Below are 25111 nucleotides of genomic sequence, written 5' to 3'. Positions count from 1 at the left end.
TTTATCTTCTCAGTTCTTATCTTCCCTGACCTCAGGAAACCCAGGCTCCCTCTTGTAAGCCTGAGAGTTATAGACAAAATTTTATTAAGAACGTTTCATCTTAAATGTTTGAGAGTTACCTCAAATTCTCCAAAACTTTGCCTGACAAACTGGACCATTACTCTGCAATTTTAATCTTAGGAAATATTATGTAATTACACAAGCCAAAAATTTAGATTTTTCATTACCCTGTGCATCGAGCCAGTCTGTTATAATTCCTAAATATCATTCAGTCTTATTCTATTCACTCTTAAACTCGTTGCCATATCTTTAGTCTTAAATTGGCTGGGCACTATTGACAATTTTTCCCTAAAAGCTAAATTATTCTTTACCTTCATAAAAGAAAAATACTCTATTGGTTTGCCTCCTTTCTCGAGTGCTTTCTCGAGTGCTTCTTCTCAGATCCTTAAAAAATCCTTTTTTAAGTTCATCCCTTAAGTGAAGATTCCTAGGCATTCTGCTCATCTCATTTTTACATATATTCTCTGACTAGTCATTAACCTCCATGTCTGTCATTACAATTTATGTTCCCAAATATATATTTTAAAGTTACACCGGCTTTCTGAGCTTCAGACCAACATCTTGTTGGTCACATTAGCTTTATCATAGGCTTTGGAAACTCAATACTTCAAAACTGATATAATTGTCATGTTCTCCAAACTTACTTCTCTTCCAAAATCCACAATTTTACCACCATCTCTTTACTACTAGCCTGTTACAATTTCTTAATTGGTTTCCTTACCTCTAGTTTTTCCATACTGTAGCTAGAATCACTTTTCTAAAATTCAAATTTGATCTTGTCACTATCCTCCTTAAAAAGACAAGGGTAGCTTCTTGTTGTATGTGGATTAAAATCCAAAATTTTTTTTTTTTTAATTTTTTTTTTTTCAACGTTTTTTATTTATTTTTGGGACAGAGAGAGACAGAGCATGAATGGGGGAGGGGCAGAGAGAGAGGGAGACACAGAATCGGAAACAGGCTCCAGGCTCTGAGCCATCAGCCCAGAGCCTGACGCGGGGCTCGAACTCACGGACCGCGAGATCGTGACCTGGCTGAAGTCGGACGCTTAACCGACTGCGCCACCCAGGCGCCCCAAAATCCAAAATTTTTTAAAAAGTATTTTTTAATCTTTTATTTATTTATTTTTTGAGAGAGAGAGTGCACAAGCAGGAGAGGGGCAGAGAGAGAGGGGGACAGAGGATCCGAATTAGGCTACACACTGACAGGCTGACAACAGTGAGCCCAATGGTAGATTCGAACCCAGGAACTGTGAGATCATGACCTGAGCCAAAGTCAGACACTCAACCAACTGAGCCATCCAGGGACCCCTAAAACACTAAATTATTTTTTTTAATGTTGATTTATTTTTGAGGGAGAGACAGAGCACAAGTTAGGGAGGGGCAGAGAGAGAGGGAGGCACAGAATCTGAAGCAGGTTCCAGGCTCCGAGCTGTCAGCACAGAGTCCAGCGTGGGGCTCGAACTCACAGACTGCAAGATCATGACCTGAACTGAAGTTGGTTGTGTACTGACTGAGTCACCCAGGCGCCCCTAAAATACTAAATTCTTGAGAGAGTTCCGGAAGATGGCGGCGTAGGAGGACGCTGGGCTCACCGCGCGTCCTGCTGATCACTTAGATTCCACCTACACCTGCCTAAAGAACCCAGAAAACCGCCAGAGGATTAGCAGAACGGAGTCTCTGGAGCCAAGCGCAGACGAGAGGCCCACGGAAGAGGGTAGGAAGGGCGGCGAGGCGGTGCGCGCTCCACGGACTGGCGGGAGGGAGCCGGGGCGGAGGGGCGGCTCGCCGGCCAAGCAGAGCCCCCGAGTCGGGCTGGCAAAAGCGGAGGGGCCGGACGGACTGTGTTCCGACAGCAAGCGCGACTTAGCGTCTGGGAGGTCAGAAGTTAACAGCTCTGCTCAGAAAGCGGGAAGGCTGGAGGACAAAGGGAGGGAGAGCTGCTGAGCCCCCGGACGGCAGAGCTCAGCTTGGCGGGGAACAAAGGCGCTCGCCAGCGCCATCTCCCCCACCCATCCCCCAGCCAAAATCCCAAAGAGAACCAGTTCCTGCCAGGGAACTTGCTCGCTCCGCGCAAACACCCAACTCTGTGCTTCTGCGGAGCCAAACCTCCGGCAGCGGATCTGACTCCCTCCCGCTGCCACAGGGCCCCTCCTGAAGTGGATCACCTAAGGAGAAGCGAGCTAAGCCTGCCCCTCCCGCCCCCGTGCACCTTGCCTACCCACCCCAGCTAATACGCCAGCTCCCCAGCACCACAAGCCTGGCAGTGTGCAAGTAGACCAGACGGGCCCCACCACCCCACAGTGAATCCCGCCCCTAGGAGAGGGGAAGAGAAGGCACACACCAGTCTGACTGTGGCCCCAGCGGTGGGCTGGGGGCAGACATCAGGTCGGACTGCGGCCCCGCCCACCAACTCCAGTTATACACCACAGCACGGGGGAAGTGCCCTGCGGGTCCTCACCACTCCAGGGACTGTCCAAAATGACCAAACGGAAGAATTCCCCTCAGAAGAATCTCCAGGAAATAACAACAGCTAATGAACTGATCAAAAAGGATTTAAATAATATAACAGAAAGTGAATTTAGAATAATAGTCATAAAATTAATCGCTGGGCTTGAAAACAGTATACAGGACAGCAGAGAATCTCTTGCCACAGAGATCAAGGGACTAAGGAACAGTCACGAGGAGCTGAAAAACGCTTTAAACGAAATGCAAAACAAAATGGAAACCACGACGGCTCGGATCGAAGAGGCAGAGGAGAGAATAGGTGAACTAGAAGATAAAGTTATGGAGAAAGAGGAAGCTGAAAGAAAGAGAGATAAAAAAATCCAGGAGTATGAGGGGAAAATTAGAGAACTAAGTGATACACTAAAAAGAAATAATATACGCATAATTGGTATTCCAGAGGAGGAAGAGAGAGGGAAAGGTGCTGAAGGGGTACTTGAAGAAATTATAGCTGAGAACTTCCCTGAACTGGGGAAGGAAAAAGGCATTGAAATCCAAGAGGCACAGAGAACTCCCTTCAGACGTAACTTGAATCGATCTTCTGCACGACATATCATAGTGAAACTGGCAAAATACAAGGATAAAGAGAAAATTCTGAAAGCAGCAAGGGATAAACATGCCCTCACATATAAAGGGAGACCTATAAGACTCGTGACTGATCTCTCCTTTGAAACTTGGCAGGCCAGAAAGGCTTGGCACGATATCTTCAGTGTGCTAAACAGAAAAAATATGCAGCCGAGAATCCTTTATCCAGCAAGTCTGTCATTTAGAATAGAAGGAGAGATAAAGGTCTTCCCAAACAAACAAAAACTGAAGGAATTTGTCACCACGAAACCAGCCCTACAAGAGATCCTAAGGGGGATCCTGTGAGACAAAGTACCAGAGACATCGCTACAAGCATAAAACATACAGACATCACAATGACTCTAAACCCGTATCTTTCTATAATAACACTGAATGTAAATGGATTAAATGCGCCAACCAAAAGACATAGGGTATCAGAATGGATAAAAAAACAAGACCCATCTATTTGCTGTCTACAAGAGACTCATTTTAGGTCTGAGGACACCTTTAGATTGAGAGTGAGGGGATGGAGAACTATTTATCATGCTACTGGAAGCCAAAAGAAAGCCGGAGTAGCCATACTTATATCAGACAAACTAGACTTTAAATTAAAGGCTGTAACAAGAGATGAAGAAGGGCATTATATAATAATTACAGGGTCTATCCATCAGGAAGAGCTAACAATTATAAATGTCTATGCCCCAAATACCGGAGCCCCCAGATATATAAAACAGTTACTCATAAACATAAGCAACCTTATTGATAAGAATGTGGTCATTGCAGGGGACTTTAACACACCACTTACAGAAATGGATAGATCATCTAGACACACAGTCAATAAAGAAACAAGGGCCCTGAATGATACATTGGATCAGATGGACTTGACAGATATATTTAGAGCTCTGCATCCCAAAGCAACAGAATATACTTTCTTCTCGAGTGCACATGGAACATTCTCCAAGATAGATCATATACTGGGTCACAAAACAGCCCTTCATAAGTTTACAAGAATTGAAATTATACCATGCATACTTTCAGACCACAATGCTATGAAGCTTGAAATCAACCACAGGAAAAAGTCTGGAAAACCTCCAAAAGCATGGAGGTTAAAGAACACCCTACTAACGAATGAGTGGGTCAACCAGGCAATTAGAGAAGAAATTAAAAAATATATGGAAACAAACGAAAATGAAAATACAACAATCCAAATGCTTTGGGACGCAGCGAAGGCAGTCCTGAGAGGAAAATACATTGCAATCCAGGCCTATCTCAAGAAACAAGAAAAATCCCAAATACAAAATCTAACAGCACACCTAAAGGAAATAGAGGCAGAACAGCAAAGGCAGCCTAAACCCAGCAGAAGAAGAGAAATCATAAAGATCAGAGCAGAAATAAACAATATAGAATCTAAAAAAACTGTAGAGCAGATCAACGAAACCAAGAGTTGGTTTTTTGAAAAAATAAACAAAATTGACAAACCTCTAGCCAGGCTTCTCAAAAAGAAAAGGGAGATGACCCAAATAGATAAAATCATGAATGAAAATGGAATTATTACAACCAATCCCTCAGAGATACAAACAATTATCAGGGAATACTATGAAAAATTATATGCCAACAAATTGGACAACCTGGAAGAAATGGACAAATTCCTAAACACCCACACTCTTCCAAAACTCAATCAGGAGGAAATAGAAAGCTTGAACAGACCTATAACCAGCGAAGAAATTGAATCGGTTATCAAAAATCTCCCAACAAATAAGAGTCCAGGACCAGATGGCTTCCCAGGGGAGTTCTACCAGACGTTTAAAGCAGAGATAATACCTATCCTTCTCAAGCTATTCCAAGAAATAGAGAGGGAAGGAAAACTTCCAGACTCATTCTATGAAGCCAGTATTACTTTGATTCCTAAACCAGACAGAGACCCAGTAAAAAAAGAGAACTACAGGCCAATATCCCTGATGAATATGGATGCAAAAATTCTCAATAAGATACTAGCAAATCGAATTCAACAGCATATAAAAAGAATTATTCACCATGATCAAGTGGGATTCATTCCTGGGATGCAGGGCTGGTTCAACATTCGCAAATCGATCAACGTGATACATCACATTAACAAAAAAAAAGAAAAGAACCATATGATCCTGTCAATCGATGCAGAAAAGGCCTTTGACAAAATCCAGCACCCTTTCTTAATAAAAACCCTTGAGAAAGTCGGGATAGAAGGAACATACTTAAAGATCATAAAAGCCATTTATGAAAAGCCCACAGCTAACATCATCCTCAATGGGGAAAAACTGAGAGCTTTTTCCCTGAGATCAGGAACACGACAGGGATGCCCACTCTCACCGCTGCTGTTTAATATAGTGCTGGAAGTTCTAGCATCAGCAATCAGACAACAAAAGGAAATCAAAGGCATCAAAATTGGCAAAGATGAAGTCAAGCTTTCGCTTTTTGCAGATGACATGATATTATACATGGAAAACCCGATAGACTCCACCAAAAGTCTGCTAGAACTGATACATGAATTCAGCAAAGTTGCCGGATACAAAATCAATGTACAGAAATCAGTTGCATTCTTATACACTAACAATGAAGCAACAGAAAGACAAATAAAGAAACTGATCCCATTCACAATTGCACCAAGAAGCATAAAATACCTAGGAATAAATCTAACCAAAGATGTAAAAGATCTGTATGCTGAAAACTATAGAAAGCTTATGCAGGTAATTGAAGAAGATATAAAGAAATGGAAAGACATTCCCTGCTCATGGATTGGAAGAATAAATATTGTCAAAATGTCAATACTACCCAAAGCTATCTACACATTCAATGCAATCCCAATCAAAATTGCACCAGCATTCTTCTCGAAACTAGAACAAGCAATCCTAAAATTCATATGGAACCACAAAAGGCCCCGAATAGCCAAAGTAATTTTGAAGAAGAAGACCAAAGCAGGAGGCATCACAATCCCAGACTTTAGCCTCTACTACAAAGCTGTCATCATCAAGACAGCATGGTATTGGCATAAAAACAGACACATAGACCAATGGAATCGAATAGAAACCCCAGAACTAGACCCACAAACGTATGGCCAACTCATTTTTGACAAAGCAGGAAAGAACATCCAATGGAAAAAAGACAGTCTCTTTAACAAATGGTGCTGGGAGAACTGGACAGCAACATGCAGAAGGTTGAAACTAGACCACTTTCTCACACCATTCACAAAAATAAACTCAAAATGGATAAAGGACCTGAATGTGAGACAGGAAACCATCAAAACCTTAGAGGAGAAAGCAGGAAAAGACCTCTCTGACCTCAGCCGTAGCAATCTCTTACTCGGCACATCCCCAAAGGCAAGGGAATTAAAAGCAAAAGTGAATTACTGGGACCTTATGAAGATAAAAAGCTTCTGCACAGCAAAGGAAACAACCAACAAAACTAAAAGGCAACCAACGGAATGGGAAAAGATATTTGCAAATGACACATCGGACAAAGGGCTAGTATCCAAAATCTATAAAGAGCTCATCAAACTCCACACCCGAAAAACAAATAACCCAGTGAAGAAATGGGCAGAAAACATGAATAGACACTTCTCTAAAGAAGACATCCGGATGGCCAACAGGCACATGAAAAGATGTTCAACGTCGCTCCTCATCAGGGAAATACAAATCAAAACCACACTCAGATACCACCTCACGCCAGTCAGAGTGGCCAAAATGAAGAAATCAGGAGACTATAGATGCTGGAGAGGATGTGGAGAGACGGGAACCCTCTTGCACTGTTGGTGGGAATGCAAATTGGTGCAGCCGCTCTGGAAAGCAGTGTGGAGGTTCCTCAAAAAATTAAAAATAGACCTACCCTATGACCCAGCAATAGCACTGCTAGGAATTTATCCAAGGGATACAGGAGTACTGATGCATAGGGGCACTTGTACCCCAATGTTTATAGCAGCACTCTCAACAATCGCCAAATTATGGAAAGAGCCTAAATGTCCATCAACTGATGAATGGATAAAGAAATTGTGGTTTATATACACAATGGAATACTACGTGGCAATGAGAAAGAATGAAATATGGCCTTTTGTAGCAACGTGGATGGAACTGGAGAGTGTGATGCTAAGTGAAATAAGCCATACAGAGAAAGACAGATACCATATGGTTTCACTCTTATGTGGATCCTGAGAAACGTAACAGAAACCCATGGGGGAGGGGAAGGGAAAAAAAAAAAAAAAGAGGTTAGAGTGGGAGAGAGCCAAAGCATAAGAGACTGTTAAAAACTGAGAACAAACTGAGGGTTGATGGGGGGTGGGAGGGAGGGCAGGGTGGGTGATGGGTATTGAGGAGGGCACCTTTTGGGATGAGCACTGGGTGTTGTATGGAAACCAATTTGACAGTAAATTTCATATATTAAAAAATAAAAAAATAAATAAATAAATAAATAAAGAAAAAAGAAAAAAAAAAAAAAAAAAAAAAAAAGAAAAAAAAAAAAAAAAAAAAAAAAAAATACTAAATTCTTAATGTGGCTTAAGAGGTAATCCACGACCACTCCCGCAATTGTCTCCAACATCACCTCCCTCTATTAACTCCAATCCATTCTGTGCTCCAAGTTTTAGAACCTCATTCAATTACTGGCTCTCTTTCATTTTGTGCCTCTGCACACCTTGTTCTCCCTTTCCCCGTGTTTCCCTCTTATTCTCCACTAAGTCCCATACAGCACATCGTAGGATTTAAGGCACCTATTGCACTTTGTAGAATGAATAATCCTGGCCCATCTTAACTCATAAGAGTTCATGTTGAGATAATCCTGGACAAACTGGGCACATTACATACATTTCTTTATCTCTGCTCCATAATAATCTCCTCTAAATTGTCTTTAGAGGAATAAACAAGGTAAAATGTGCAAGGAAATGAAAACAGGAAGTAAAACATCAGCAGATGAAAGACTTCCACCCATTTTCAGAAGATGAAAAGCAGACAGAGGAGAGATAAGTGACATAGAAGAGCAGAGAAGCTTAAACTTATATGCCCAAAACAAGAAAGCACAGTTGCTCACAGAACACCAGATTGTCTTAGAAGTTCCATAGACATTGAAACTATAGATGGGAGGAATGACGAGAGCGATGGAAATAAATAGAAGAATTGGCTGCAATACTCCCCAAGGTACAAGTAGACCACCAAGCCCTTGCCACTGCCGTTGTCAGATTTCTGCCCAAATTCTATACCAGTCTGGAGATACATATCTTATTTTCTGGAGAAATTGAACCAGAAAGATGCTGGACTCAGAGTTATTAAAAGAGCACAGAGTGGTTGTGAATCAACAAATAGAGGAATTAATTTAGAATAGGCATATGGAAGAAAAAAATCTCCTACTTCCCTTCCTCTCCTTAGCTCCCTCAATACCTGCAGCCAGGCTTATACCATCAAACAGGAATAGTGGCATGGGCACTTCTCTGGAGAAACTTAATGGGCCCAAACCTGCAGATATAACATTTGAAATTCTATCAAGAAGGAGCAGGTCTAACTTACTACCATGAAGCCCAACAACCAACATGCTGTGCCACGTACATGGGGCTTCCTGTTAGATTTTAGTGTCTCACTTTCAAAGGAATTGAAAGCCAAGAATCCCTTGCTATTGAGAAAAGCCAGAGATCAAAACGTGCAAACTGGAAAAGCAAATATGCACCTGGACTATACAGAAGCAATGGAAAGTATCATGATATTTTTATCATTCTGAGGTTATTAAACACCATTGCATCCATGGAACAAGAATGAGATGCTAAAAGGGAACAATGAAATCACAGGAAAGCCTCCTAGAAATGGAATCATTTAAGATATGCAAAATTTTGCTGTGGTAACAACATAGAAGGTCTTGAGGTTTAACATAAAAAAAGTTTATTTCTTGCTTGTGCAGGCTGCCATTGGCCTGAGTGACTCCAGCATAGCCATACCCTATATGGAGGCTTAGCATCTCTACCTGGCTGCTCCAAACTTGTGAAACCCCTATTTCAGTATGAGGCTTTGGGATGTGTTATGACAGAAAAAAGAGCATGGAGAGTCATATAGCAGCAATTAAACATTTCTATCCCAAAGCACCTATATCATTAGCTTAAGCAGGTCACATGGCTTCTTTGAGGTACAAGGGCATGTGGAATTGTAATAATTTCACATATTCAGCAAGGAGAAGGGAACCATTAATATGGATGAATTTTAGTAATATCTACCCTAGAAGTCTGATTAAGGCAAATCTCAGAACAAGAACAAAAAGACAAAGAGAGAGTAGATAAAGGAGAAAATGCAAGAAAATGCCAAGATAATCCAAAAGTTTCAGTGTGCATACAAATCACCATTTCCCAGAGAAACAGAACATCTGAAATAATACATTACATGTATAACACGCACATATGTATGTATGTATATGTATATAAAGACAGATGTATATATATATATATATATAGAGAGAGAGAGAGAGAGAGAGAGAGAGACTTATTATGAAGAACTGGCTCATGTGTTTATTATGTATTTATGGAGTCTGAGAAGTCCCACTATCTGCTGCCTGCAAGCTAGAGACACGGAAATACCAGTGGTGTAATTCAATCTGAGTCCAAAGCTTGAAAACCAGGGGAGTCAATGATATGAATTGCAGTCTGAGGACAGAAAGAGATATCCCAGCTCAGTCAGTGAGGCAGGAAAAAAAACACCACTTCCTTATTCTTCTGCCTTTTGTTATGTTCAGGCTGTCAACAGATTGGATGATACCCACCCACATTGGGGAGGGCAATCTACTTTACTGAGTCTACCAATTCAAATACTAATCTCATCCAGGCACCAGAAACAATATTTAATCTGGGCACTACATGGCCGTTCACATAAAATCAACCATCACAGGGTCTAACCAAAAGGACACCCACAAAACAGAAACAGAGACATTATCAAGAAATAATACAAAATATTTCCTGACCTAAAATTTGTGCATCAGTGAATTAAAATGGTCCCCCAAAGCCAAGAACCATAAATGAAAAAAAGAAAAAGAAAAGACAAGACACCAAGACAACAGCATCATGAATTTCACAACACCAAAGATAAAGAGACAATGTCCAGAGTTGAACAACATTGATTACATAGAAAGGAATAAAAATAAAATGACCTCAGTTTTTCACATCCATACTGAGAAGCAGAAGGCAACAGACCAATGCTTTCAAAATTCTAAGTAAAGTAATTTTCACTTTAGATTACTGTACACAATTAGGCAATTAAAGAATCTGGTGGTAAAATGACAACCTTTTTAGATTTGCATGACCTCAAAATTGTATCTCCCATGTGTCCTTTCTCAGGAATGAACTCAAGACTGTGAGCCACCAAAGCAAGAAAGGTAACCAAGAAGACATGGGATTCAGGTATCAGGAAGTTCCACACAGAATGTAGGCAAGGGGAACGCTCTGGATGCTGGCATAGAGAAGTCCCAAGATAACAGCTGTGAACAGACCTGAAGAGCTACCAATCCACACTGAACTGGAGGATTCAGATCTTCAGGAGGAAAGTCTCTAGAAATAATTTTAAAAAAGAACATTTGACTTTATGGCAAATTACAGTAAGAAGTTTTACAAGGCTGTGGAAAGAAGGAGTGATCATTACAAAGGAAATTGATTAAATCACAAAACAAGGTAAGTATGAACTCGAGAATTAAAAAATTTGTAAGGAAAGAAATAGTGCAATATTTGGCTGAGTAAAAACAACATTTACATAGTTATAATAATTTAAACACAGAATATTGATTTACCCTTACTGGGAAAGTGGCAATGCAGGGAAGAGGCTGTTAGAGACCTAAATCCTCATTGCTCTTTACATCAGCAGATAATAGCTAAACTTCACTACAAATAAACAAGAGAATAATAATACTAGTAGAAATATGAATGTAAATGCCAGAGAAACAGCTGAAAAAGTTGAATGTCATTGTTTCTGATGATCAAAACTAGGAAATATGGCAAGAGTCAAACACAAGACTGCCATTTAGAGCACATTGGCTTTTTAAGCTATAAATTGGTATTAGTTTGGCAAACTTTAAAAAATAAAAGTTATTTTAAAAAAAGAAAATGGAAAATGTGATGCTTAGAAAGTAACAGTAAAAATGATAATGAATTCTTTGTTATAGCAGCACTTATAGCTGCAAACTGAATTATTCAGGGCCTTCCCTGCATGGAGGAATCTCCATTGGGCCTTTCTATTTGCTTTGACAGCCTCTAAGTTCTTGTTCTGGAAAAAGTCTTTACTGAACCCTGTGAAAGCACTGAGCAGCTTACCAAGGTCAGAGGCATGTGTGGAAGGGCCTTCCTGATTCAGAGAGGAAAAAGGGAATTAGCAATCTCCCAGAACAAATTGGGGACACTAGAAAGCCTGTAGCTCAAAGAAATGAGAAATTGGATTAAAAATTCTTCATTGAATAAGTTAAACCTCTCAGCCATCACACTTCAGTGTCACCTACTTTAGTAAGATCACACTATGTGAGATCAGCCCTGTGAGTGGGAGTTCTGTGTGTGAGAGGAGTGGGAAGGAGGGAAAGGAGGGAAAGAAGGAAGACACAATTTCCTTGGGACAGATTTCTGTTCTCAGATAAGCCACCTCTTTTTGACTGTTCTCAATTACTACTACTGCCACTTCTTCTCCTTCCTCCTCCTCCCCTTCTTCTTCTTCTTCTTCTTCTTCTTCTTCTTCTTGTTTTCATTTCAAACATTTATTACAGGGTCATCAGGGTTACTGAGAGTTTCCTTTATGGGTACCCACTGATACTTAATTCAGAATTTTAATTTATTACAATTGTGAAGTCAAAGAGACCACTAGTTACACCCTCCCTGAAGGCTTACTCTGAGCGAATCTTGAAGGTCTTTGCTTTTCTAAATAAATAGCAACAAAACTGCTTATTTGAATTCTCTGTTGCACGTAATGGAATCCACACAGGTAGTCTGCACAAGGTCAGGCAAGGCAAGGCTTCTAAGGGCTGGGGTTTACTGGTATCTCACCGATAAGCATGTCCTAGTTCCAAATGTGTGTAAATGGAGAAACACGGTTTGATAGGAATGATTCTGCTTCATAAGCAACCTCAATGGAGATAGAAGGATACTGTAAAGATCTTCTTGTCATTATGTGAAGTAATGGAGAAGCAGGTCCTGACAGCAAAGGCACAGTGAGGAACTTCAGGATAACTGATATTATAATAATATTCCTTTAGAGATAGAAATTAACTATTTTGAGACCTTGGCTTTTCTATTAAAAAAGAGTATTTTTGAGTGTGCAACACACTTTTCTCCTCTCTTTTAAAGTCGTGTGTCTGAGGAGGAGGCCTTACAGAGAAGACTGCCATGGAGAGCTCTTAGTTGTTCCTGGAAGGTGACTGGAAAGCTCCTTTGTTTGGCTCATGATGCTTGTGGAAACTGCAGGCTGGATTCAGATTGTCACCACTGCCATACAATTGTAGCACACTCCCTTCCCTAAAGCATTCTTCCCTTGCTCCAGAACCTTCCTTTTGAAGTGCTGAGTCAATCTATCACACCCAAGTGTTAATGACAAAATTTGTTGTCACCTTACTCAGGGGTAGAGTGTTTAATTTAGAACAAGAGAGAGGGCCAAGGATGATTGGATTTCCTGCCCTGATTTATGGGACTGTTGTTCTAGGTCAGAAGGTCCCACCCACCAAATCTGAGATTTTTATTTTTTGACAATGCATATAAATGTAAGCACAAAATTTACTACTGTGATGCCTGTCTCATGATAGGCATTTAAAATATTTTTAAAATTGAAACTTAAAAGAAATAGTTATCTTTGAAACATTAAGAAGAATGCTTAATTGGTAGGGTGGTGTGGCTTTCTCATCAACCCAGACAAGATTTCTTGAATAATCAAGTTTAGAGTTTAGAATAAAATTTAGACGCAAGTAAAACTTACTGAAGGAGCAGGGAGAGACAAATATAAGCATAGGGAATATTGTGAGCAAAAATTCATCAGCCTAGGTGACCCATGGAATACAACCACCATATAATACTCAGGGCCAGCATTTTACAACTTCGAAGAAGATGTCATAAATACTGATGAGCTGGCAGCAAGAGCAGCCCCAAGTGGCCTCTTCAAGGTCTATGTGACTTCAGATCTCCTGCTCTGCTCACTTTCTGCCTCACCCATTCAATTTATAGGCTGCCATAAGTCATTCCTAACCCCTTTAAACCCCTAAGTAAGTGGCCCTATGACCTTCTTAGGGGTGGAAATCTAAGTCAGAGAGATGAATAAAAAAAATAACAGAATTAAGTGCATTTATATAAGTATGAGGTTGATAACTTTCTGCCATTGAAACAGATTTAGAGTCTTGCAAATAGATCATCACAATTGCCCCAAAATAAAAGAGCAAGAAATTCCATTCTTTAGCATAAGATGAAAACATAATAGATCTTGTGGTTATACACAAAAGAATATGCAATAAAAATAAGTGATATGATCATCCTACAAGTGGCATTGAGACCAAGGTCTTATTTAATATATGGATGTGGCTTTTGATGAAGAGGATCATAAAATGAAGACTGCAAATCAGTGTGAACTGCAATGTGCAATGTATGTCTTTGTCACCCAGGACTTCTCTAATCACCTTCAGAAGTAAAGGTAAGAATTGGGTATAAATAAAATGGACAGAAAGTGTAATTTCTTTTATCCTTTCTAACGCTGATACAAGCTCTTAAGGCCCACCTTACTGCTGTAATCTGTCCTGCCTCTTAGACAAAGCCCATGAAGCGACCTGCTTCCTGCCTTTGCCAGTGGCAGTGCCATGGGGAAAAAAAGGACTTGATCCACAAAAGCCGGCCAGGTCATCTAAAACATCCCCTTTCAAAAAGGACACATACAAAGACTGTTTTATAGTTCATATATTTTTATAAACAGCAGGGCATTTAAACCTGACCCACTTTTTTCCCTGATATAATGAATTGTCAGAAATAGCTATACTAGTAGAGACAAAGTTACTTTTATTGCTTCTAAGAAAAAAATAATTTGGTCTTTAACTTTCCTTTGGCATTTTAACAGTTTAGTGGTTCACAGATTAGCAGTGTATTAGTTCTGTTACACAAAACTGAGCCTATAAAATACATATGCATTGACATTTTTTTGAAGTCAGAGATTTATACTGGCTCCCAAGTACAGAAGTTTTCTATTTCCTCAAAAGAAGAGATTATAAGCAAAAAGAGCATTCGATTCAGCTTCATGTGACCTGAATTCAGAGTCTTAGAATGAAGAGAGATCTTTGAGATCATCTGGTGCCAACCAAACCCTACATTTTACAAAAATAAGGAAAGTGGAAATCCAGGGATTAAAGTGGGAGAGATGGAGCTAGAATCCTGCCTCTCAATTCAGTACTTCCATCCATGAAGCATTCTGTTTCCATGAACCAGTCTGTATACCTAGCTATAAACAGAGGGCTGGGGAGACTGGATTCAGATGCTATAAGGGGTTAAGACAACAACTTTCATACTGTATAATATACAAGGGTGGAGAAGAACATGAAGAGAAGTGCCCAACCTAGAGAGAATGTAATTCAAATTAAAGCAATGCCAGTATGAACGATAAACGTGCGTGCTGGCATTCTCCTACACTTGTCCCTGCTACCCAATGAGCACCCATAGGCCAATCTTCCTTCTAAAGCCACAGTGCCTCATCTAGATTTTCCAACACAATTCAAGGTCTACCCAAATAGGTGTTATGAGAAACAGCCAGTTATGAAAAGCTTCCAGTTATCAAAAATTCTGTGATGCTATAGTACAAAAACACCTCCCTCTGGTTTACATTGTCCTATTTCATTCATTTGTGCTTCCCATATTTTTTCTTTGGAAAGTAGCAGATAAACAAAAAAGCAAACAACTCCTCATTATGCTGTTAAAAGTGAAAACCAAATAAACAAGACTTCACGGACCTTCTACATAGTGGCAGATACTGTTAAAACATGTTTTACATATGTTCTCAATAAATTCTCACAACAGCTGTGTGAAGTAGGTTCACTATGTCGTTTAACGGATGAGTAAACTAAATTTCAGAATGATAGTGATTTTTTCAAATTCACTTACCCCCAAAAATGAAAAAAATTCACTTTCAAACCCAGATTTTTCTGTTTTCTTACCTCAGTGTTTTCTCACCAAACCATAATTGAAGTTTTTCTAGTAAAAGCAGATGAATAGTGCACCTATAGAAGCAAATGCAATGAAATGAGTTCACTACCCCTGCTTATTTCCAGGATGCTGGACATAAATATAAGGTTTAAACTGGAAGATCAAGAGCACTGGTATTTGTAGGTTTTTCATTCTGTCATGCAGAATGATACAGATTTAGTGTTTTATTACCTCACAGACGGTACACCTGCATACAACCTTATGTGACGCATTAGTTTCTGAAGACGTACATAATTGCTTTTGTAATATATTAATAAATATTCTTCTAAGAATGATTGCAGTGATTCAGTTTCCTTCTGAATTGTTGACACAAGGGATTCTGACCAGGAAACTTGGGAAGGTTTCACTCAGGAGTGAAATTTAAGTTGGGAATTAAAGAATGTTCAATTACTTATAGTTCCCAATATGTTACCAAAAATTTTCTGGCCCCTTCCCCAGGTAAAGCTCTGTAAACCAAAATTTTATACCAAAGCAAAAACAGCAAAAAAACCCACCTTCAGTGGAATCAAATAATGTATATTATTTGCAATATTAGTATTTTAAATATTTCTTTCACAATTGAAATACTTATTCTCGGCGGGAGGGAAGATGGCGGTGTAGGAGGACGCTGGGCTCACCGCGCGTCCTGCTGATCACTTAGATTCCACCTACACCTGCCTAAATAACCCAGAAAACCGCCAGAAGATTAGCAGAACGGAGTCTCCAGAGCCAAGCGCAGACAAGAGGCCCACGGAAGAGGGTAGGAAGGGCGGCGAGGCAGTGCGCGCTGCAAGGACTGGGGGGAGGGAGCCGGGGCGGAGGGGCGGCTCACCGGCCAAGCAGAGCCCCCAAGTCTGGCTGGCAAAAGCGGAGGGGCCGGACAGACTGTGTTCCGACAGCAAGCGTGACTTAGCGTCTGGGAGGTCATAAGTTAACAGCTCTGCTCAGAAAGCCGGAAGGCTGGAGGACAAAGGGAGGGAGAGCTGCTGAGCCCCCTGATGGCAGAGCTCAGCTTGGCGGGGAACAAAGGCGCTTGCCAGCGCCATCTCCCCCGCCCATCCCCCAGCCAAAATCCCAAAGAGAACCAGTTCCTGCCAGGGAACTTGCTCGCTCCCCGCAAACACCCAACTCTGTGCTTCTGCAGAGCCAAACCTCCGGCAGCGGATCTGACTCCCTCCCGCTGCCACAGGGCCCCTCCTGAAGTGGATCACCTAAGGTGAAGCGAGCTAAGCCTGCCCCTCCTGCCCCCGTGCACCTTGCCTACCCACCCCAGCTAATACGCCAGATCCCCAGCACCACAAGCCTGGCAGTGTGCAAGTAGCCCAGAGGGGCCACGCCACCCCACCGTGAATCCCGCCCCTAGGAGAGGGGAAGAGAAGGCACACACCAGTCTGACTGTGGCCCCAGCGGTGGGCTGGGGGCAGACATCAGGTCGGACTGCGGCCCACCCACCAACTCCAGTTATACACCACAGAACAGGGGAAGTGCCCTGCAGGTCCTCACCACTCCAGGGACTATCCAAAATGACCAAACGGAAGAATTCCCCTCAGAAGAATCTCCAGGAAATAACAACAGCTAATGAACTGATCAAAAAGGATTTAAATAATATAACAGAAAGTGAATTTAGAATAATAGTCATAAAATTAATTGCTGGGCTTGAAAACAGTATACAGGACAGCAGAGAATCTCTTGCCACAGAGATCAAGGGACTAAGGAACAGTCATGAGGAGCTGAAAAGCGCTTTAAACGAAATGCAAAACAAAATGGAAACAACGACGGCTCGGATTGAAGAGGCAGAGGAGAGAATAGGTGAACTAGAAGATAAAGTTATGGAAAAAGAGGAAGCTGAGAGAAAGAGAGATAAAAAAAATCCAGGAGTATGAGGGAAAAATTAGAGAACTAAGTGATACACTAAAAAGAAATAATATACGCATAATTGGTATCCCAGAGGAGGAAGAGAGAGGGAAAGGTGCTGAAGGGGTACTTGAAGAAATTATAGCTGAGAACTTCCCTGAACTGGGGAAGGAAAAAGGCATTGAAATCCAAGAGGCACAGAGGACTCCCTTCAGACGTAACTTGAATCGATCTTCTGCACGACATATCACAGTGAAACTGGCAAAATACAAGGATAAAGAGAAAACTCTGAAAGCAGCAAGGGATAAACGTGCCCTCACATATAAAGGGAGACCTATAAGACTCGTGACTGATCTCTCCTTTGAAACTTGGCAGGCCAGAAAGGCATGGCACGATATCTTCAGTGTGCTAAACAGAAAAAATATGCAGCCGAGAATCCTTTATCCAGCAAGTCTGTCATTTAGAATAGAAGGAGAGATAAAGGTCTTCCCAAACAAACAAAAACTGAAGGAATTCATCACCACTAAACCAGCCCTACAAGAGATCCTAAGGGGGATCCTGTGAGACAAAGTACCAGAGACATCGCTACAAGCATAAAACATACAGACATCACAATGACTCTAAACCCGTATCTTTCTATAATAACACTGAATGTAAATGGATTAAATGTGCCAACCAAAAGACATAGGGTATCAGAATGGATAAAAAAACAAGACCCATCTATTTGCTGTCTACAAGAGACTCATTTGAGATCTGAGGACACCTTTAGATTGAGAGTGAGGGGATGGAGAACTATTTATCATGCTACTGGAAGCCAAAAGAAAGCTGGAGTAGCCATACTTATATCAGACAAACTAGACTTTAAATTAAAGGCTGTAACAAGAGATGAAGAAGGGCATTATATAATAATGACAGGGTCTATCCATCAGGAAGAGCTAACAATTATAAATGTCTATGCGCCAAATACCGGAGCCCCCAGATATATAAAACAATTACTCATAAACATAAGCAACCTTATTGATAAGAATGTGGTCCTTGCAGGGGACTTTAACACCCCACTTACAGAAATGGATAGATCATCTAGACACACAGTCAATAAAGAAACAAGGGCCCTGAATGATACATTGGATCAGATGGACTTGACAGATATATTTAGAACTCTGCATCCCAAAGCAACAGAATATACTTTCTTCTTGAGTGCACATGGAACATTCTACAAGATAGATCATATACTGGGTCAAAAAACAGCCCTTCATAAGTTTACAAGAATTGAAATTATACCATGCATACTTTCAGACCACAATGCTATGAAGCTTGAAATCAACCACAGGAAAAAGTCTGGAAAACCTCCAAAAGCATGGAGGTTAAAGAACACCCTACTAACGAATGAGTGGGTCAACCAGGCAATTAGAGAAGAAATTAAAAAATATATGGAAACAAACGAAAATGAAAATACAACAATCCAAATGCTTTGGGACGCAGCGAAGGCAGTCCTGAGAGGAAAATACATTGCCATCCAGGCCTATCTCAAGAAACAAGAAAAATCCCAAATACAAAATCTAACAGCACACCTAAAGGAAATAGAAGCAGAACAGCAAAGGCAGCCTAAACCCAGCAGAAGAAGAGAAATCATAAAGATCAGAGCAGAAATAAACAATATAGAATCTAAAAAAACTGTAGAGCAGATCAACGAAACCAAGAGTTGGTTTTTGAAAAAATAAACAAAATTGACAAACTCTAGCCAGGCTTCTCAAAAAGAAAAGGGAGATGACCCAAATAGATAAAATCATGAATGAAAATGGAATTATTACAACCAATCCCTCAGATATACAAACAATTTTCAGGGAATACTATGAAAAATTATATGCCAACAAATTGGACAACCTGGAAGAAATGGACAAATTCCTAAACACCCACACTCTTCCAAAACTCAATCAGGAGGAAATAGAAAGCTTGAACAGACCCATAACCAGCGAAGAAATTGAATAGGTTATCAAAAATCTCCCAACAAATAAGAGTCCAGGACCAGATGGCTTCCCAGGGGAGTTCTACCAGACGTTTAAACCAGAGGTAATACCTATCCTTCTCAAGCTATTCCAAGAAATAGAAAGGGAAGGAAAACTTCCAGACTCACTCTATGAAGCCAGTATTACTTTGATTCTTAAACCAGACAGAGACCCAGTAAAAAAAGAGAACTACAGGCTAATATCCCTGATGAATATGGATGCAAAAATTCTCAATAAGATACTAGCAAATCGAATTCAACAGCATATAAAAAGAATTATTCACCATGATCAAGTGGGATTCATTCCTGGGATGCAGGGCTGGTTCAACATTCGCAAATCGATCAACGTGATACATCACATTAACAAAAAAAAAGATAAGAACCATATGATCCTGTCAATCGATGCAGAAAAGGCCTTTGACAAAATCCAGCACCCTTTCTTAATAAAAACCCTTGAGAAAGTCGGGATAGAAGGAACATACTTAAAGATCATCAAAGCCATTTATGAAAAGCCCACAGCTAACATCATCCTCAACGGGGAAAAACTGAGAGCTTTTTCCCTGAGATCAGGAACACGACAGGGATGCCCACTCTCACCGCTGTTGTTTAACATAGTGCTGGAAGTTCTAGCATCAGCAATCAGACAACAAAAGGAAATCAAAGGCATCAAAATTGGCAAAGATGAAGTCAAGCTTTCGCTTTTTGCAGATGACATGATATTATACATGGAAAATCCGATAGACTCCACCAAAAGTCTGCTAGAACTGATACATGAATTCAGCAAAGTTGCAGGATACAAAATCAATGTACAGAAATCAGGTGCATTCTTATACACTAATAATGAAGCAACAGAAAGACAAATAAAGAAACTGATCCCATTCACAATTGCACCAAGAAGCATAAAATACCTAGGCATAAATCTAACCAAAAATGTAAAAGATCTGTATGCTGAAAACTATAGAAAGCTTATGAAGGAAATTGAAGAAGATATAAAGAAATGGAAAAACTTTCCGTGCTCATGGATTGGAAGAATAAATATTGTCAAAATGTCAATACTACCCAAAGCTATCTACACATTCAATGCAATCCCAATCAAAATTGCACCAGCATTCTTCTCGAAACTAGAACAAGCAATCCTAAAATTCATATGGAACCACAAAAGGCCCTGAATAGCCAAAGTAATTTTGAAGAAGACCAAAGCAGGAGGCATCACAATCCCAGACTTTAGCCTCTACTACAAAGCTGTAATCATCAAGACAGCATGGTATTGGCATAAAAACAGACACATAGACCAATGGAATAGAATAGAAACCCCAGAACTAGACCCACAAACGTATGGCCAACTCATCTTTGACAAAGCAGGAAAGAACATCCAATGGAAAAAAGACAGTCTCTTTAACAAATGGTGCTGGGAGAACTGGACAGCAACATGCAGAAGGTTGAAACTAGACCACTTTCTCACACCATTCACAAAAATAAACTCAAAATGGATAAAGGACCTGAATGTGAGACAGGAAACCATCAAAACCTTAGAGGAGAAAGCAGGAAAAGACCTCTCTGACCTCAGCCGTAGCAATCTCTTACTCGGCACATCCCCAAAGGCAAGGGAATTAAAAGCAAAAGTGAATTACTGGGACCTTATGAAGATAAAAAGCTTCTGCACAGCAAAGGCAACAACCAACAAAACTAAAAGGCAACCAACGGAATGGGAAAAGATATTTGCAAATGACATATCCGACAAAGGGCTAGTATCCAAAATCTATAAAGAGCTCATCAAACTCCACACCCGAAAAACAAATAACCCAGTGAAGAAATGGGCAGAAAACATGAATAGACACTTCTCTAAAGAAGACATCCGGATGGCCAACAGGCACATGAAAAGATGTTCAACATCGCTCCTTATCAGGGAAATACAAATCAAAACCACAGTCAGATATCACCTCACGCCAGTCAGAGTGGCCAAAATGAAGAAATCAGGAGACTATAGATCCTGGAGAGGATGTGGAGAAACGGGAACCCTCTTGCACTGTTGGTGGGAATGCAAATTGGTGCAGCCGCTCTGGAAAGCAGTGTGGAGGTTCCTCAGAAAATTAAAAATAGACCTACCCTATGACCCAGCAATAGCACTGCTAGGAATTTATCCAAGGGATACAGGAGTACTGATGCATAGGGGCACTTGTACCCCGATGTTTATAGCAGCATTCTCAACAATAGCCAAATTATGGAAAGAGCCTAAATGTCCATCAACTGATGAATGGATAAAGAAATTGTGGTTTATATACACAATGGAATACTACGTGGCAATGAGAAAAAATGAAATAAGGCCTTTTGTAGCAACGTGGATGGAACTGGAGAGTGTGATGCTAAGTGAAATAAGCCATACAGAGAAAGACAGATACCATATGGTTTCACTCTTATGTGGATCCTGAGAAACGTAACAGAAACCCATGGGGGAAGGGAAGGAAAAAAAAAAAAAGAGGTTAGAGTGGGAGAGAGCCAAAGCATAAGAGACTGTTAAAAACTGAGAACAAACTGAGGGCTGATGGGGGGTGGGAGGGAGGGCAGGGTGGGTGATGGGTATTGAGGAGGGCACCTTTTGGGATGAGCACTGGGTGTTGTATGGAAACCAATTTGACAGTAAATTTCATATATTAAAAAAGAAATAAAAAAAAAAGAAATACTTATTCTCATTTTCCATCCTGAAAATATGAATCCTTGCACATCTGTTCTTATGAAAGTGGGGAATATCCATATAACTGGAGATTGTAAATATAAATAGGATGTTTAGATAAGGAATGAGACACCGAGGAGAATTTTTTGTCTGTATCAAAACTATATACCAACTTTGAAGGTGCTTTGTAATGAGCAGACTGCTTATTTATTTATTTATTTATTTATTTATGTTTATTTATTTTGTCTTCAAATCATAATTTAATTGGGATCCTTAATAAAATCTAGTCTGGGCACGTGGATTATAGCCTATAAAAAAGAAATGAGAGAGGGCTAGAAGTAAAGAGAGAAGATAGTGCTAGATTCCACCTACTTTAAAGCCCCTGAAGGAATTTTCCCTGATGGTCCTCTGATTCTCTGGCCCATCCTGTTTCAATAAGGGCGAAACCAAATTACCTCTGTTCCTCATCTCACTTGGAATCAGGCATATGTTAATTTTTTTTCTTTTCCTTTAGTCACAATTTTCCCTGTCTTGCTGTCTCTAAACCCAGGCTGGTAACATGATTTTGACTCTGGGTTGCATCCTTTGTAGGATAATTTGATTTTAAGAATCTTAATCTTGGCCTGTGCTTAGACTCATTAACTCAATTCTCGTGATTCAACAGAAAAGATATCTCTCTTTTTCTGATTGCTCCAATTCAGGTCACTCTCATATTTCTAATCCTAGAAGCAGTCAGGCAAAGCTTTACATATTTTTTTTCTTGGTTGAAATATATATTAGGTTATGAATATGATATAAAGTACAGTAGGTATTCAATAAAAACTGGTTAGACTTTTTTTTTCCCAAGAACTTGAGGTTTCATTATCCTGCAATAACCACTATCATCACCATGGTCATTATTTTGGTATTCAATTAAATTATTCTCTAAACATGTTTATTGAATACTGAGGGGAAAGTTTTTTTAAAATATGCTTTATTAGGGGCACCTGGGTTGTTCAATCGGTTAAGTGTCTGACTCTTGATTTTGGTTCAGGTCATGATCTTACCTTGAGTTCAGCCCCTCATCAGGCTTCATGCTCCTTCTCCCGCTGCCTCTCCCCTGCTCTCTATCTGTCTCTCTGTGTCTCTTTCTCTTAAAATAAATAAATAAACTCAAAAAATGTGTTTCATTAAACGCTGAATAGAAGGGTAGATACAGATATAAAGTACATAGGATAAACTCTAACTTCAAAGAGTTTAGAGTTTGGTGAGGATAACAGTTGTGAAAACAAATCAATTACAATTTAAAATTAAATAAAAATGATAAAAGAAGTGCATTAGAGTGTCACGAGTAGACAGATGAAAACAAAATTAACTTTAAGGGTTTATGGAATTTTTTTAATGTTTATTTTTGATGGAGAGAGAGACAAAGTGTGAGTGGGGAGGGGCAGAGAGAGAGAGAGACAGAATCCAACTCAGGCTCTAGGTTCTTAAGCTGTCAGCACACGGCCTGCCGTGGGGCTTGAAACCACGAATGTGAGATCATGGCCTGAGCCAAAGTTGGATGCCCAATTGACTGAGCTACCCAGGCGTCCCAGGTTTATGGAATATTTAATCAAGGAAGTGGCATTTGAGTTCAAACTTAGAGAATGAAAACCCTGTAACAAGCATGAAGAGGTTAAAATACAATGTGTATCGGATTAGGTGAGGAATCACCTAGACAGAAAAGCAGACGGCTTTGGGGGCTCTAGTAGGAAATGTGTCAGAATTGAATGTCACCTCAGTTCTGATTCTGGCAGACACAAAGCAGCCAGAATGAATGGCCTGCTTTGTGGGGTATATGGTACATCAGGGAGTATCTATTACATTGAACCAAGCTATGTCCTTTTCCTGGCATGCCATAAATTGCAGGCACTTGTAGAATGGGGTTGTAACCCAGGAGCTCCTTTGGGGCCACTTTCTCCTTTTTCAAAAGTGCAGATTTTGCTAACCAACAAGGAAATCAGGACTTTGGTGTCAAGTCTTTGGCCTAGAATGTCTCTGGAACATTTTCGCCAGAGTGGTAGGTCCTCCTGCATATGCTGGCTTCCCTGTGGGTACTCTCCAACATGGCCTATCAACCGCTGTCTGGAGCCACAGTGCATTTGCTAATTAATTCCCCAGCTCACTCCATGAACAGAAGCCCAGGGAAGAAGGAATGAGTCAGAAAATACCTACTTTTTTTGCATCATATCCTTTTGATCTCCATTAGATTAATACTCCATCTGCACAATCACATATAAATATCCTTACTGATGTGATAGAAGAATTTTAGAAAGGAATTTTGATATAATGAAAATTGAGGTGAAAGTTCTAGTTGCCATAGATTTTCCCTTAAATTTCAAATCCCAAACCATTTGGGATAGTATCAAGCCACGTGAGAAGCCTCAAGAGAACTCTTTAGAGAGATTGGGAAAGGTGTTTACAAAATGAAGAGAGTAGTATTTGGTAGTGGGAAGCTCTGTATTTGATATCCAGAAGGGGTCATGTTTTAACAATCCACCTCCTCAGTAAGAATCATAATATGAAGCTATAAGCCAGAAAATAAATGCAGACTGAATGTTTTTTTTTAAATTTGTTTAATGTTTATTTATTTTTGAGAGAGACAGAGACAGAGAACAAGCAGGGGGAGGGGCAGAGAGAGAGGGAGACACAGAATCTGAAGCAGGCTCCAGGCTCTGAGCTATCAAAGAGCCCGATGTGGGGCTTGAACCCATGACCCATGAGATCATGACCTGAGCTGAAGTCAGACGCTCATCTGACTGAGCCACCCAGATGCCCCAAGACTGAAAAATTTTTATTGAGCTTCCTAGGTATGAAATAATATGTTAATATAAGAAAAATGCAGTGAATTAATACTTCTTAAGTAATACATAGCTTGAAATATATATTTTGAAAAAATCTATGTATTGGTCTGTCACAGTAATGATTAATATTGCTAGTTTAATAATTAAATAACAAATAAGAAGCAATTTTAAAAGAATAAATTTCAATTTAAAAAATATTAGAAGGCAATAAAGTAGTTCATGTGTGAACTAAAATTTGTACTTACCAAACAAAAATATTACCTTTTGCAATTTGTATGTGTTTCACTGTTTCACATTTGAAACACAAATACAAACTCCAAATGGTCACAATGAATGACAGAATTGCAGTAACTCGTGAAGTTTCTTTGCCATTTTGGTCATTGTGAATCAGTGTTTTTTTTCAATCTGCTATTTAAATGTAAGAATATGTAGTTGGAGACACAAACCATACTTGAAGTG

Source organism: Neofelis nebulosa, chromosome 6, assembly GCF_028018385.1.
Source record: "Neofelis nebulosa isolate mNeoNeb1 chromosome 6, mNeoNeb1.pri, whole genome shotgun sequence".
Lineage (NCBI taxonomy): Eukaryota > Metazoa > Chordata > Mammalia > Carnivora > Felidae > Neofelis > Neofelis nebulosa.
This window is presented reverse-complemented; position numbering follows the sequence as displayed.